The following is a 12,582-nucleotide window of genomic DNA, read 5'->3' as shown; positions in this document are numbered from 1 at the left end:
AATTTGTACCTAGAAAGAATTCCTGGTTTAACAACAATATTATGAAAGCAATGATCGAAAGAGATCTCGCATATAATATATGGAAAACTGATAAGAATTTTACTAATTACAGTCAGTTTAAGAGATTGAGAAATAAAGTCACACATCTAATCAATGAGGCTAAATCTAATTATCTCGAGTTGATTCTTCAGTGTCTAGTAAAGACCTTTGGAACAAGTTAAAACAACTAAATATTTCTAATAAATCAAAACATGATGTGAAATTCCCCAACTCTAACGCAGAAATCAACAACTATTTTACCTCAAATTTTACTCAAGATTTGTCACACCCTCCAATAGTACCAAGGAACAATGAAGGCTTTCGTTTTTCAGAGGTAAATGCTAATGATATAATTAATGCAATTAATTCGGTAAAGTCAAATGCAGTAGGTATGGATGATATTCCTATCCGTTTTATTAAACTTATTTTGCCTGAAATTATTCATAAAATAACTTTCATTTTCAATATGATCATATTATCATCAAAATTTCCCCGAGCTTGGAAAATGACTAAAGTTATACCAATCAGAAAAAAGTCTAGAAGTCTAGAGTTGAACAATTTACGCCCGATAAGTATTCTTTCTTCACTTTCAAAAGTTTTTGAGAAAATATTGAAAATCCAAATCCAAACCTATTTGGACAATTTTGATATTCTTAACAGTAATCAATCAGGATTTCGAAAAAATCATAATACGACTTCGGCTACAGTTAAGGTACTAGACGATATTCTTAGTGTAATTGACAAAAAGGGAAAAGCTTTTTCGGTCTTTATCGATTTTGCAAAAGCATTTGATCGCGTGTCGCATGTTAAATTAATTCAAAAGTTATCACTGCAATTCGGATTTTCATCTGGTGCCACAGAATTGTTACAAAATTACTTATGTAACAGAAAACAATTTGTTTTCGCAAATGGCCTTTTTTCTGATTCAGCCAGTATTATTTCAGGCGTACCTCAAGGTTCTATTTTAGGGCCGCTTTTATTTTCCTTATTCATTAATGACTGACATTAATCATTGTAGAATTCACATGTTTGCTGATGACGTCCAGATTTACATAGCTTCTAATCGACTGTCTATTCCACAAATGGCGCAATTATTAAATGAAGATTTAGCTAACATTTATGACTGGTCATGTTCTAATCTTTTACCAATTAACTCATCCAAAACTAAAGTTATGCTCTTTTCCAGAAACAGCTCAGAACATCAGCAGCCTTTAATAACGCTCGGTCAAAACGTTCTTGAGTATGTGCTTAAATATCCAAGTCTTGGCTTCATTCTAAAAAATGATTTAGAATGGGATGGTCATGTGAATGGGCAATGTAGAAAAATCTATATCGGACTTAGAACTTTAAAGCTCTCAGCAAGTATGTTACCGGTTAATGTAAAACTCAAACTTTTTAAATCTCTATTGTTGCCACATTTCATGTATGGTGATTGTCATGTCTTGGCAACACTGCGCGCCAGGATTGGCGTCACCTGTGCTGCACCACCCTGGTCGTGCGCGCTGACAGCTGAGCTGCCGCGCAACCAACAACAACATCCGTCACTCCATCACCAGCAGCAGAAGGAACAACATTGTGCTTAGTGTTCGTGCTACATATTTAGAAGTATATTAAAGTATTTAGTCAGTAACTAGTGCCAACAGTGATGTTTTGCTATTAAATGCTTCATCTGCTTCTTTGAACAGGTTAAGGGTAGCTTTAAACGCGTGTGTACGATTTGTATACAATTTAAATAGATATTCGAGAGTGACTCACCTTCAGCAAGAATTGTTAGGCTGTCCTTTGAAAGAGTTTATTAAATTCAGATCTTGTTTAACCATGTTTAAAATAGTAAACTTTTCCGTTCCACCCTATTTAGCAGATAAATTACAAATTGCCCGCAGTACTAGAACTAGAAATTTAATAATTCCAAGACACAGCACAACACATTACGGAAATAGTTTCATAGTAAGGGGTGCTACTATCTGGAACCAACTTCCTAACGCGATTAAAAACATTCAAACCATTGCAGGTTTCCGCAAAGAATGCATCACTTGGTTTAGAGGATAAATTAATTAAAATGTCAATAGTTTACACTAATCAGGAGTTTAGAATTTAGTTAATATTTAAAAAATGCTTTTCTGGTTCTCAACAAAGTGTAGTAATTTAAAAGGATATTTCCTTACTCTACATGAATAATAAATAAATGAAAATGAAAATGGCTTTGTCGAATAATTTAATCCACATAGTTTACATGATTCTTAAAATTTTAAAACCAAGCTTTCATTATACTCGTCCGACTTCACAACACGTCGGGTTATTTGCACTGCTTAACCTTCCAATTCTTGCGGTAACATGGAAGAATGCGAATCTCTGGGCCGTGCACGGCCAATCCGACGATATAAATGAATACGCTCTTGAGTTTTGGTTGATATCATCCCTGGCGGTGCGTGTTCGGGTTGGCAGTGTACCTTAGTGCTTGCAATGGCTTCGAATTCGACGTTTTAGGGGTTGTAATTGTAGTTTTCTTGCCAGAGATGGTCGAGGTTAGTCAGGATTCCAGAGTTAACGTAGCTCAAGCTTTCCCCTCAATAACATTCAGAAGAATAAGAAAACGGTTCACGTGTCCCGGAGTTCTTCAATCTTATTGGTATTAAACTCCAAAGAGCGACAAGCCGGTTCGTACATGAACTTGGGTCGAACCGTGAACTGGGTAGCCTGGAATCGATATTCAGTTGGCAGAGCGCGGTCAGAAGGTCAGAAAGGAGGATATTACGAGCTGACCACACGATCCTGAAAGAAGAATCGAGCTATTTGCGCACACTGATTACTAAGTGGCTGCTGCAGGCGCAGGTGGGAAGCAAGTAGTTTGGATCTGGAACACAGATCGACACGCAGCGCAATCGATTTTTTGAAACCTTTTACCAAGCTGGTTCTACCGGCTCGTGATTTTCCAAACAAAGAAAATTTTTGACAGAGACTAAGCTTTTGAGAAGATAGTTAAAGATAAAATCTCACAGTTCATTGCTGATATGAATTACTTGCACCCATTTCAATCGGGCTTTCGCAAAAACCACAGCACTGAAACAGCTCTCATGAAAGTTCATGACGATGTTGCGCTTGCTATCGATAAGAAAGGTGTCGCTATTCTCTTATTGATCGATTCTGCCAAAGCGTTTGATAGAGTTTCGCATGCTAGACTAATCAATAAATTAATCTCTCGTTACAATTTTTCTGACTCAGTAGCAAAGTTAATTGAAAGTTACTCAAAAGATAGGTATCAGCTCGGGTATCAGTCTGTTTTTTCCAATAGCACTTTTTCACCTTTTATACTCTGTGAATCTAGGGTCCCTCAAGGTTCCATACTAGGTCCCCTTTTATTCTCTCTCTTTATCAAGGATTTACCACTTGTATTGCGTCACTGTTCAGTGCATTTATTTGCTGACGATGTACAAATTTATTACTGTGTAGCTTCTAATTTAAACATGAGTGTAGTTAAAGAAAATATAAACTACGACCTAGAACAAGTGATAAATTGGTCGGTATCTAATCTACTTCCCATTAATTCTTCAAAAACAAAAGCTTTGTTAATTCACAATCAAAGGGAAACACCCGAAATACCCATTATAAAAATGAATGGAATAGTGATAAACTTTGTAGTTGAAGCAAACAACCTTGGTGTTATCTTTAAAAATAACTTGGCATGGGATGCTCAAATTAATTCTCAGTGTCGAAAAAAATATATAGCTCTGAAACAATTAAACATGAGAACTAAACATTTAGATACAGCTATTAAATTAAAACTTTTCAAAACGTTGATCTTCCCGCACTTTATATATTCTGATTTAATATATTCTAACGCACTGGGCGCTTCGTTGGACAGACTTCGTATTGCATTAAATGCGTGCGTTCAATATGTTTACAACTTGAATAGATATTCTCGAGTCTCCCACCTACAAGCGAATCTCATTGGATGCAATTTTTCAAAATTCTGTAAATATCGTTCTTGCGTTCTTATTCATAGAATCATTAGATCAAGATTACAACATTATCTTTTTGAAAAATTGGTTCCCTTTCCCAAAGTTACGTTATTCCAAATCATAACTCATTTTACTACAGTCAATCATTCTTTGCTAGAGGCATTGTAAATTGGAACAGCTTAACAACCAGTATTAAACTCGTTATATCTGAATATACTTTCAAACATGATTTGCTCACCTACCTAAACAATACGAATAATAATTTTGACCCCGGATCATGTGCGTATAGCATCAGTGCATATGGTAGACTACTATATGAATGTGTTAGGATGTCCATGGTCATCCAAGGACTCCCTGGAGTTAAGATCTACGAGTCTACAGCCGTAACAAGCAAGAGGTCGTCTTATTTTGACACCGGATCATGTGCGTATAGCATCAGTGCATATGGTAGACTACTATATGAATGTGTTGGGATGTCCATGGTCATCCGAGGACTCCCTGGAGTTAAGATCTACGAGTCTACCGCCGTATCAAGCAAGAGGTCGTCTTATTTTGACCCCGGATCTTGTGCGTATAGCATCAGTGGATATGGTAGACTACTATATGAATGTGTTGGAATGTCCATGGTCACCCAAGTCCCTGGAGTTAAGATCTACGAGTCTACCGCCGTAACAAGCAAGAGGTCGTCGGATTTTGACCCCGAATCTTGTGTGTATAGCATCAGTGCATATAATAGACTACTATATGAATGTGTTGGGATGTCCATGGTCATCCAAGAACACCCTGGAGATAAGATCTACGAGTCTACCGCCGTAACAAGTAAGAGGTCGTCGGATTTTGACCCCGAATCTTGTGTGTATAGCATCAGTGCATATGGTAGACTACTGTATGAATGTGTTGGGATGTTCATGGTCATCCAAGGACTCCCTGGAGTTAAGATCTACGAGTCTACCGCCGTAACAAGCAAGAGGTCGTCGGATTTTGACCCCGGATCATGTGCGTATAGCATCAGTGCATATGGTAGACTACTATATGAATGTGTTGGGATGTTCATGGTCATCCAAGGACTCCCTGGAGTTAAGATCTACGAGTCTACCGCCGTAACAAGCAAGAGGTCGTCGGATTTTGACCCCGGATCTTGTGCGTATAGCATCAGTGCATATGGTAGACTACTATATGAATGTGTTGGGATGTCTATGGTCATCCAAGGACTCCCTGGAGTTAAGATATACGAGTCTACCGCCGTAACAAGCAAGAGGTCGTCGGATTTTGACCCCGGATCATGTGCGTATAGCATCAGTGCATATGGTAGACTACTATATGAATGTGTTGGGATGTCAATGGTCATCCGAGGACTCCCTGGAGTTAAGATCTACGAGTCTACCGCCGTATCAAGCAAGAGGTCGTCGGATTTTGACCCTGGATCATGTGCGTATAGCATCAGTGCATATGGTAGACTACTATATGAATGTGTTGGGATGTCCATGGTCATCCGAGGACTCCCTGGAGTTAAGATCTACGAGTCTACCGCCGTATCAAGCAAGAGGTCGTCTTATTTTGACCCCGAATCTTGTGCGTATATCCTTGCTTACCACTTAAGCCAAACGGCGACCTATTGTTTGTTACGGCGGTAGACTCGTAGACTCCAGGGACTCCTTGGATGACCATGGACATCCCAACACATTCATATAGTAGTCTATTATATGTACTGATGCTATACACACAAGATTCGGGGTCAAAATCCGACGACCTCTTGCTTGTTACGGCGGTAGACTCGTAGATCTTAACTCCAGGGAGTCCATGGATGACCATGAACATCCCAACACATTCATATAGTAGTCTACCATATGCACTGATGCTATACGCACATGATCCGGGGTCAAAATCCGACGACCTCTTGCTTGTTACGGCGGTAGACTCGTAGATCTTAACTCCAGGGAGTCCTCGGATGACCATGGACATCCCAACACATTCATATAGTAGTCTACCATATGCACTGATGCTATACGCACAAGATCCGGGGTCAAAATCCGACGACCTCTTGCTTGTTACGGTGGTAGACTCGTAGATCTTAACTCCAGGGAGTCCTTGGATGACCATGAACATCCCAACACATTCATATAGTAGTCTACCATATCCACTGATGCTATACGCACATGATCCGGGGTCAAAATCCGACGACCTCTTGCTTGTTACGGCGGTAGACTCGTAGATCTTAACTCCAGGGAGTCCTTGGATGACCATGAACATCCCAACACATTCATACAGTAGTCTACCATATGCACTGATGCTATACACACAAGATCCGGGGTCAAAATAAGACGACCTCTTGCTTGCTACGGCGGTAGACTCGTAGATCTTAACACCAGGGAGTCCTCGGATGACCATGGACATCCCAACACATTCATACAGTAGTCTACCATATCCACTGATGCTATACGCACAAGATCCGGGGTCAAAATAAGACGACCTCTTGCTTGTTACGGCGGTAGACTCGTAGATCTTAACTCCAGGGAGTCCTTGGATGACCATGGACATCCCAACACATTCATATAGTAGTCTACCATATGCACTGATGCTATACCACATGATCCGGGGTCAAAATCCGACGACCTCTTGCTTGTTACGGCGGTAGACTCGTAGATCTTAACTCCAGGGAGTCCTTGGATGACCATGAACATCCCAACACATTCATACAGTAGTCTACCATATGCACTGATGCTATACACACAAGATTCGGGGTCAAAATCCGACGACCTCTTACTTGTTACGGCGGTAGACTCGTAGATCTTAACTCCAGAGAGTCCTTGGATGACCATGGACATCCCAACACATTCATATAGTAGTCTACCATATCCACTGATGCTATACGCACAAGATCCGGGGTCAAAATCCGACGACCTCTTGCTTGTTACGGCGGTAGACTCGTAGATCTTAACTCCAGGCATTCCTTGGATGACCATGGACATCCCGAAGTACCTATAGACCTTTGAGATACATAAAATTTTAGTAAACAAATAAATCAAAAAATATGTTTTTTAAATAAATTAATTTTAAACTTTTAATATTTATTTTTATAATCGTACAAAAATGCTAGCTGTGGACCCCCGAGAACTTGACAACTTTTTATACATTTGTATTGGTTGTTTCCGTTGTGCTTAAAGGAAATGGCTATGCACCAGGCGCTTCCATATTCTTGTAGATGGCTCATATAATTGGGAGGAGACGCATGGTTTTTTTTAAATTGTTCGATTTTTTATGTTAAAAAATTTACCAGATTCGCATCAGTCCGCGTGGACATAAAATCAAATTCTGTCGATTGCATCGGATTCGGGGATGCCTTTTCTCTCAGGAACGGATGAGATATCGTCAATCCCTTGACACAAGTTTTGTTTTGTCGAGTAGTGTAATTGATATTACGGGCTTTTACCGGTAGTTTTCGGTGAAATTAAACTCACAACTTAGAAGAAAGGAATGAAACTGATAGGTGGATAGATGACTAGTGTCTTAGAAGAAAAATGGAAAAGGACGGAAATTAAGTCAGCGAAAGGGCCATATGAGTAAGCGTACGTGTGTGATCAAGTCTTTTAACCTTCTAATTTGGCTGTGTACAAGTACTGAGTCGCAACCTCAGTAAGTGTACACAGACAAATCATCCCTGTGTGTCATCCAAATGACTCCATGACGGTCAAAAGATGACACACGTACGCTTTCTCATATGGCCTTTTCGCTTCCATTCGAGCAGTGTTTGCTTTTTTCTACAATGTATTTCTTATGGAGCGAACTGTCAAAAACTGCTCGACTGCGGGTGCTCCATTAAAAAGATTTTATCTAACGTTACATGAATAAATAAATAAATAGATAAATATATAAACAATGAAGAATATCTCCTGCAGAGACACCATCATCTGCGAGAAGTCGTCGTTCTGTTGCTGAATCAGCTGCATCATGGCCAAATTGTGCCGCTGCAGTACTTGCTGCAACACAAAATCACCGTCAATCACCTGCGCTGCCGCAGCATACTCGGGTGATGACGGACACGGAGGAGGATTTTCGCACCACTGCTGGGCCGGGAAACAGGTTGCCGCTGCGACTGTTGAGCCGGGACTCCATCAAGCTCACCATTTTGTTGCTGCTGATGAGTCCGCTGCATGTCGCCATCGCGCTCCAGACTGTTGGATCCGGCCGCGACCCGTCTTAACGCGGTCCACACCACAAGGACCAGAACGTCAATAAGGTGAGACGAGTGGAGAGCAAGTGCAAGTTATGCGGCGTTCGGCATGAGTTTGCAAAGAGTGCCTGTCCTGCTCTGGGGAAAAATGCAATCGATACGGTGGGAAGAATCACTTCGAGAAGGTGTGCAAGGTCGATCGTAGGAAGCGGTCTACAAAAAGGGTGAAGGAACTATACGAACGCAGCAGTGATTCGGAGCAAACCAGCGAAGAGAGTGACACGGAGCAGGAAAGCGGCGACAGTGCAACAATCGGGAAGATTTACGACAAGTCCAGTCATGGCGGCCATGTGCAAGCGGATCTGGATCTGTTTTTCGGAGAGAAGTGGCAGTCTGTACAGTGCGAGTTGGACACCGGCGCGAACGCCAACCTAGTTGGTCAAGATTGGCTGATCAAAGTTTCCAGGCGAAACAGCCCAAAGCTGCCATCGAGATGCCGCATGCAAAGCTTTGGTGGTGGTCACATTCCTGTCCTGGGAGAGGTGAAGATCCCGTGCCATCGCAACGGACATAAGTACAATCTCTCATTTCAAGTGGTTGACGTCGAGCATGGCCCTCTCCTGTCTGCGTAAGTCTGCAAGAAATTGGGATTGGTGAAGTTCTGTAATTCAGTGTCCGTTTCTGCACCGCACTATCCCAATGACCTGATCGACATCCACCGCATAAAAGTTCAAGATTCTCAGCTGGTCAGCTCCGACAAAGAATAACGCCAGAAGGATGAACCAAGCCGGATGCAGCAGAAGCCAGTTCGCGTCTGCAAGTAGCCACGTAAGGAGCCCCAAACGTTCAAGCAGAATCTCGAGCAGTCAACGACGCAGATTGGAAAAGCTGGTGTATCGGTTGCAGATCAAGAAGCGGATCAACGGTGGCCAACAGTGATCGACGGTGGCCGATCAGCGGAAGAGCTAAAGCTGCCAGTTCCCGTGGAGATGCCGAACAGGTGAAGAGAAATTCAGTGATTCCAGTTTTTGAACATAAGGTTGTAACCGGAGGCGGTCGGTCGGATCGCATTGGCGTAATTAAACGAATGGCTTAAGCGCCACTCCCAAAGGGAGACCATTCATCATGTGCTGCTTTGCCCAGCTATGAGACCCTGCCACAGGGCGGGTGTATTTTTTATGCCAAAATTTGCGATTGAGAACGATCCGACTCATCCGAGAACTCGGCGGTTTGCGTGTGTGTGTGTTTTTTTTTTTTTTTTTTTTTTTTACAAGGTCGGAATCTGCTATCAGACACCTGAGAATTCATCTCTCAGGTAGTGCGGGGTTGGGAAAACAAAAAGAGTTTTCCCGACCCACTAAACCAGTCCTTGAACGCCGTGCCCTTTTCCCCCCGGGACCACCTTTCGGTATAACTTCGGGGGGAGGCGTTGCATTTTCTGCACTAGTCTACTTACAGGATCCATGCCGGGTGCTAGAACCATTTCCTGTTCTACATACATATGAGTCCATGCGAGGGTTTAACCGCGCCCAAGAATCGCGTTGCTTTTGATCGGTTAGTCATATGCAGCCCTCTCCTTGGACCATCGAGACGTGTACCGATTTGGTAGAGCCAACCGTCATAACGTGCTCTCCTTCACAGCCACACTCGTGGGTTCTCAACTCCTGTGACCATCGAGACATGTACCGATTTGGTAGAGCCGACCATCATAACGTGCTCTCCTTCACAGCCACACTCGTGGGTTTTCGACTAGGCTTCTAGTCGTTCCTCCTCTGGTCGTCTCTCCATCTCCGCTGGAGAGCCGAAGTGATCTGCGTCACCGCTCCGACGACCGCATTCCACTTGGCGATGTCGCTGCACATTCTTCGCACCACATTATCCGGGCTGGTGTCTGCTCCGATAATGGCCAGCATTTCGCTTCGCGCTGCCTCGAAGCGAGGGCAGCTGAACACCACGTGCTCCGGTGTTTCCTCGCAATCGACGCAGTCCGGACAGAGAGGAGACTCTGAATGTCCGAACCTGTGCAGGTACTTCCTGAAGCAGCCATGACCCGACAGGAACTGTGTGAGGTGGAAGGTGACCTCTCCATGCCTTCTGCTCACCCACGTGGATACGGACGGGATAAGCCGATGCGTCCATCTGCCTTTCTCCGTGGTGTCCCACTCACGTTGCCACCTTACCAACGATTCGGCTTTCGCAGCTTCCCGGATACCTCTCGTGCCTCTCCGGGTGTAGCACACGGTGTCCTCCTCCAGTGTGATGCCGATGGGGATCATTTCGGCTATGACGCCAACTGCTTCCGACGAAATGGTCCTGTACGCGCTTGCAACCCGCATGGCCATCAGTCTCTGCGTTCTGTCGAGCAGCGCTCGATTTCGCTTCGTCCCCAGCGCCGTCCACCATACCGGTCCACCGTACCTTAGTATGGACGTCGCGACACTTGCCAAGAGGCGGCGCCTACTGCTCCTGGGTCCAGCGTTGTTCGGCATAATCCTCGACAGTGCCATGATCGCCTTCGCCGCCTTCTCGCAGGCGTAATCGACGTGGCTGTTGAAGTTCAGCCGGCCATCCACCATCACCCCGAGGTACTTGAGCGCTCTCTTCGAGTGCACGACGTGTTCTCCAACGTGTATCTGGGCCTGCTGCACCTTTTTGTGGTTACTAACCAGTATCATCTCCGTCTTGTGGTGAGCGATCCGCAGCTTCACCTCGAGCATCCAGTTCTCGATCATTGCGATTGCCTCCATAGCCAGCATTTCGACCTCCTCGACATTTTCGCCGGTTACCGTCAGCACTATGTCGTCTGCAAAGCCAACAATCTCTACGCCGTTGGGTAGCCCCAGTGTCAACACTCCGTCATACATTCCGTTCCACAGTGCTGAACCCAGAATGGATCCCTGCGGAACTTCCGCGGTAACAACGACGGTTTTTTGTCCATCGGCAGTGTCGTAGACCAGCACGTGGTTCTCGAAGTAGCTCTTCAAGATCATGCACAAATAGTCAGGCACCTTCATTTTGTGCAGCGCTGCTGCTATGGCCGCCCAGCTCGCACTGTTGAACGCGTTCTTGACGTCAATCGTGACTATTGCGCAGCAACGGTTCCCTCTGCGTTTTTTCCTCCGCGCCTCGTCGGCTTTCTCGACCACTTTCCGGATGGCGTCCACCGTGGATCTCCCTTTACGGAAGCCGAACTGCCTCGCTGCTAAGTCATGCTCGCTCTCCATGTACTTGGTCAGCCGGTTAAGGATGATCCGTTCCAGAAGCTTTCCGAGGGTGTCCAGCAAACATATAGGCCTATACGATGATGGGTCCCCCGGTGGTTTGCCTGGCTTTGGCAGCAACACGAGCTTTTGAACCTTCCACGGGTCGGGGAAGTGTCCTTCGTCCAGGCATTTCTGCAGAACTGTTCGAAACCTATCCGGGAATGCTTGAACCGCCGATTTCAGGGCGAAATTCGGGATTCCATCCGGGCCGGGAGCTTTCTTCACCTTCAATCTCTTCGCTACTGCCACAAGTTCTTCGTTGGTGATCAGATGACCTTCGGCGTTGCTACCCCCTTCGTCGTTGTACGGTGTAGGAGGCCATGTCGTTGGGTCATGTCTTGGGAAGAGCCCTTCCACAATGACCTTCAGCTTGTCGGGACACGTTTCAGCCACCATCGATGGGCCTCTGATCTTCGCCATCGCGACACGATATGCGCTCCCCCAATGGTTTGCATCAGCGTCTTGGCATAACTCCTTGAAGCAGTTTGTCTTGCTGCATTTGATCGCTTTCTTGAGCGCGGCCTTTGCAGACCGGTACTCCTCTCTGCACTCCTCTCTAGTTGCTTCGGATCTTGCTCTCTGGACTCGTCTTCTGGCGCTGAGGCAACTTGCCCAAAGGGTACCGAGTTCTTCATTCCACCAGTAGGCTGGACGACGACAGTTCCTTGGCTCCAGTCTCCGCGGCATGGTTGTGTCGCATGCTGTCACTAGTTGTGCTGTTAGCACGTCGGCACTCAAGTCTTGGGGACCATCACACCAATGGAGCGCTTCCACGAAGAGACCCTCGTCGAAGTACTGCAGCTTCCATTTCCTTCCGTAGAACCGGCTGCTCCTATCTGGTACAGGGGCTCGTCTCCCGATGCTGTACCGGATCGCTTGGTGATCGCTATGGGTATAGTCATCACTCACCCTCCAGTTCATGTCGGCCGCCAGTCGCGGGCTACAGAACGTAACGTCGATAATGGACTCACGACCGTCTTTGCGGAAGGTACTGCTGGTTCCGCGATTCGCCAGCCTAACGTCAAGCTTTGCCAGAGCTTCCATTAGGCTATGCCCCCTAGCATTGGTGCATCTGCTACCCCACTCGACCGCCCACGCGTTGAAGTCACCTCCGATAACGATCGGGCTTCGTCCGATCAGTTCATCGGTC

General features: G+C 45.0%; 1 long non-coding RNA gene across 1 annotated transcript; it reads left to right on the top strand.

Annotated features, from left to right (window-relative positions):
• Window positions 1-17: 17 nt before the first annotated feature.
• On the top strand, window positions 18-1,666 carry LOC119766545. The gene is made up of 2 exons (XR_005276971.1): window positions 18-373; window positions 1,058-1,666. It is a non-coding gene; the product is annotated as an uncharacterized LOC119766545 (long non-coding RNA).
• The last annotated feature ends 10,916 nt before the right edge of the window (window positions 1,667-12,582 follow it).

This window comes from Culex quinquefasciatus, chromosome 2, assembly GCF_015732765.1.
Source record: "Culex quinquefasciatus strain JHB chromosome 2, VPISU_Cqui_1.0_pri_paternal, whole genome shotgun sequence".
In the NCBI taxonomy this organism is placed as follows: Eukaryota; Metazoa; Arthropoda; class Insecta; order Diptera; family Culicidae; genus Culex; species Culex quinquefasciatus.
The sequence above is the reverse complement of the archived record's forward strand: the minus strand, read 5'-3'. Positions and strand labels throughout refer to the sequence as shown.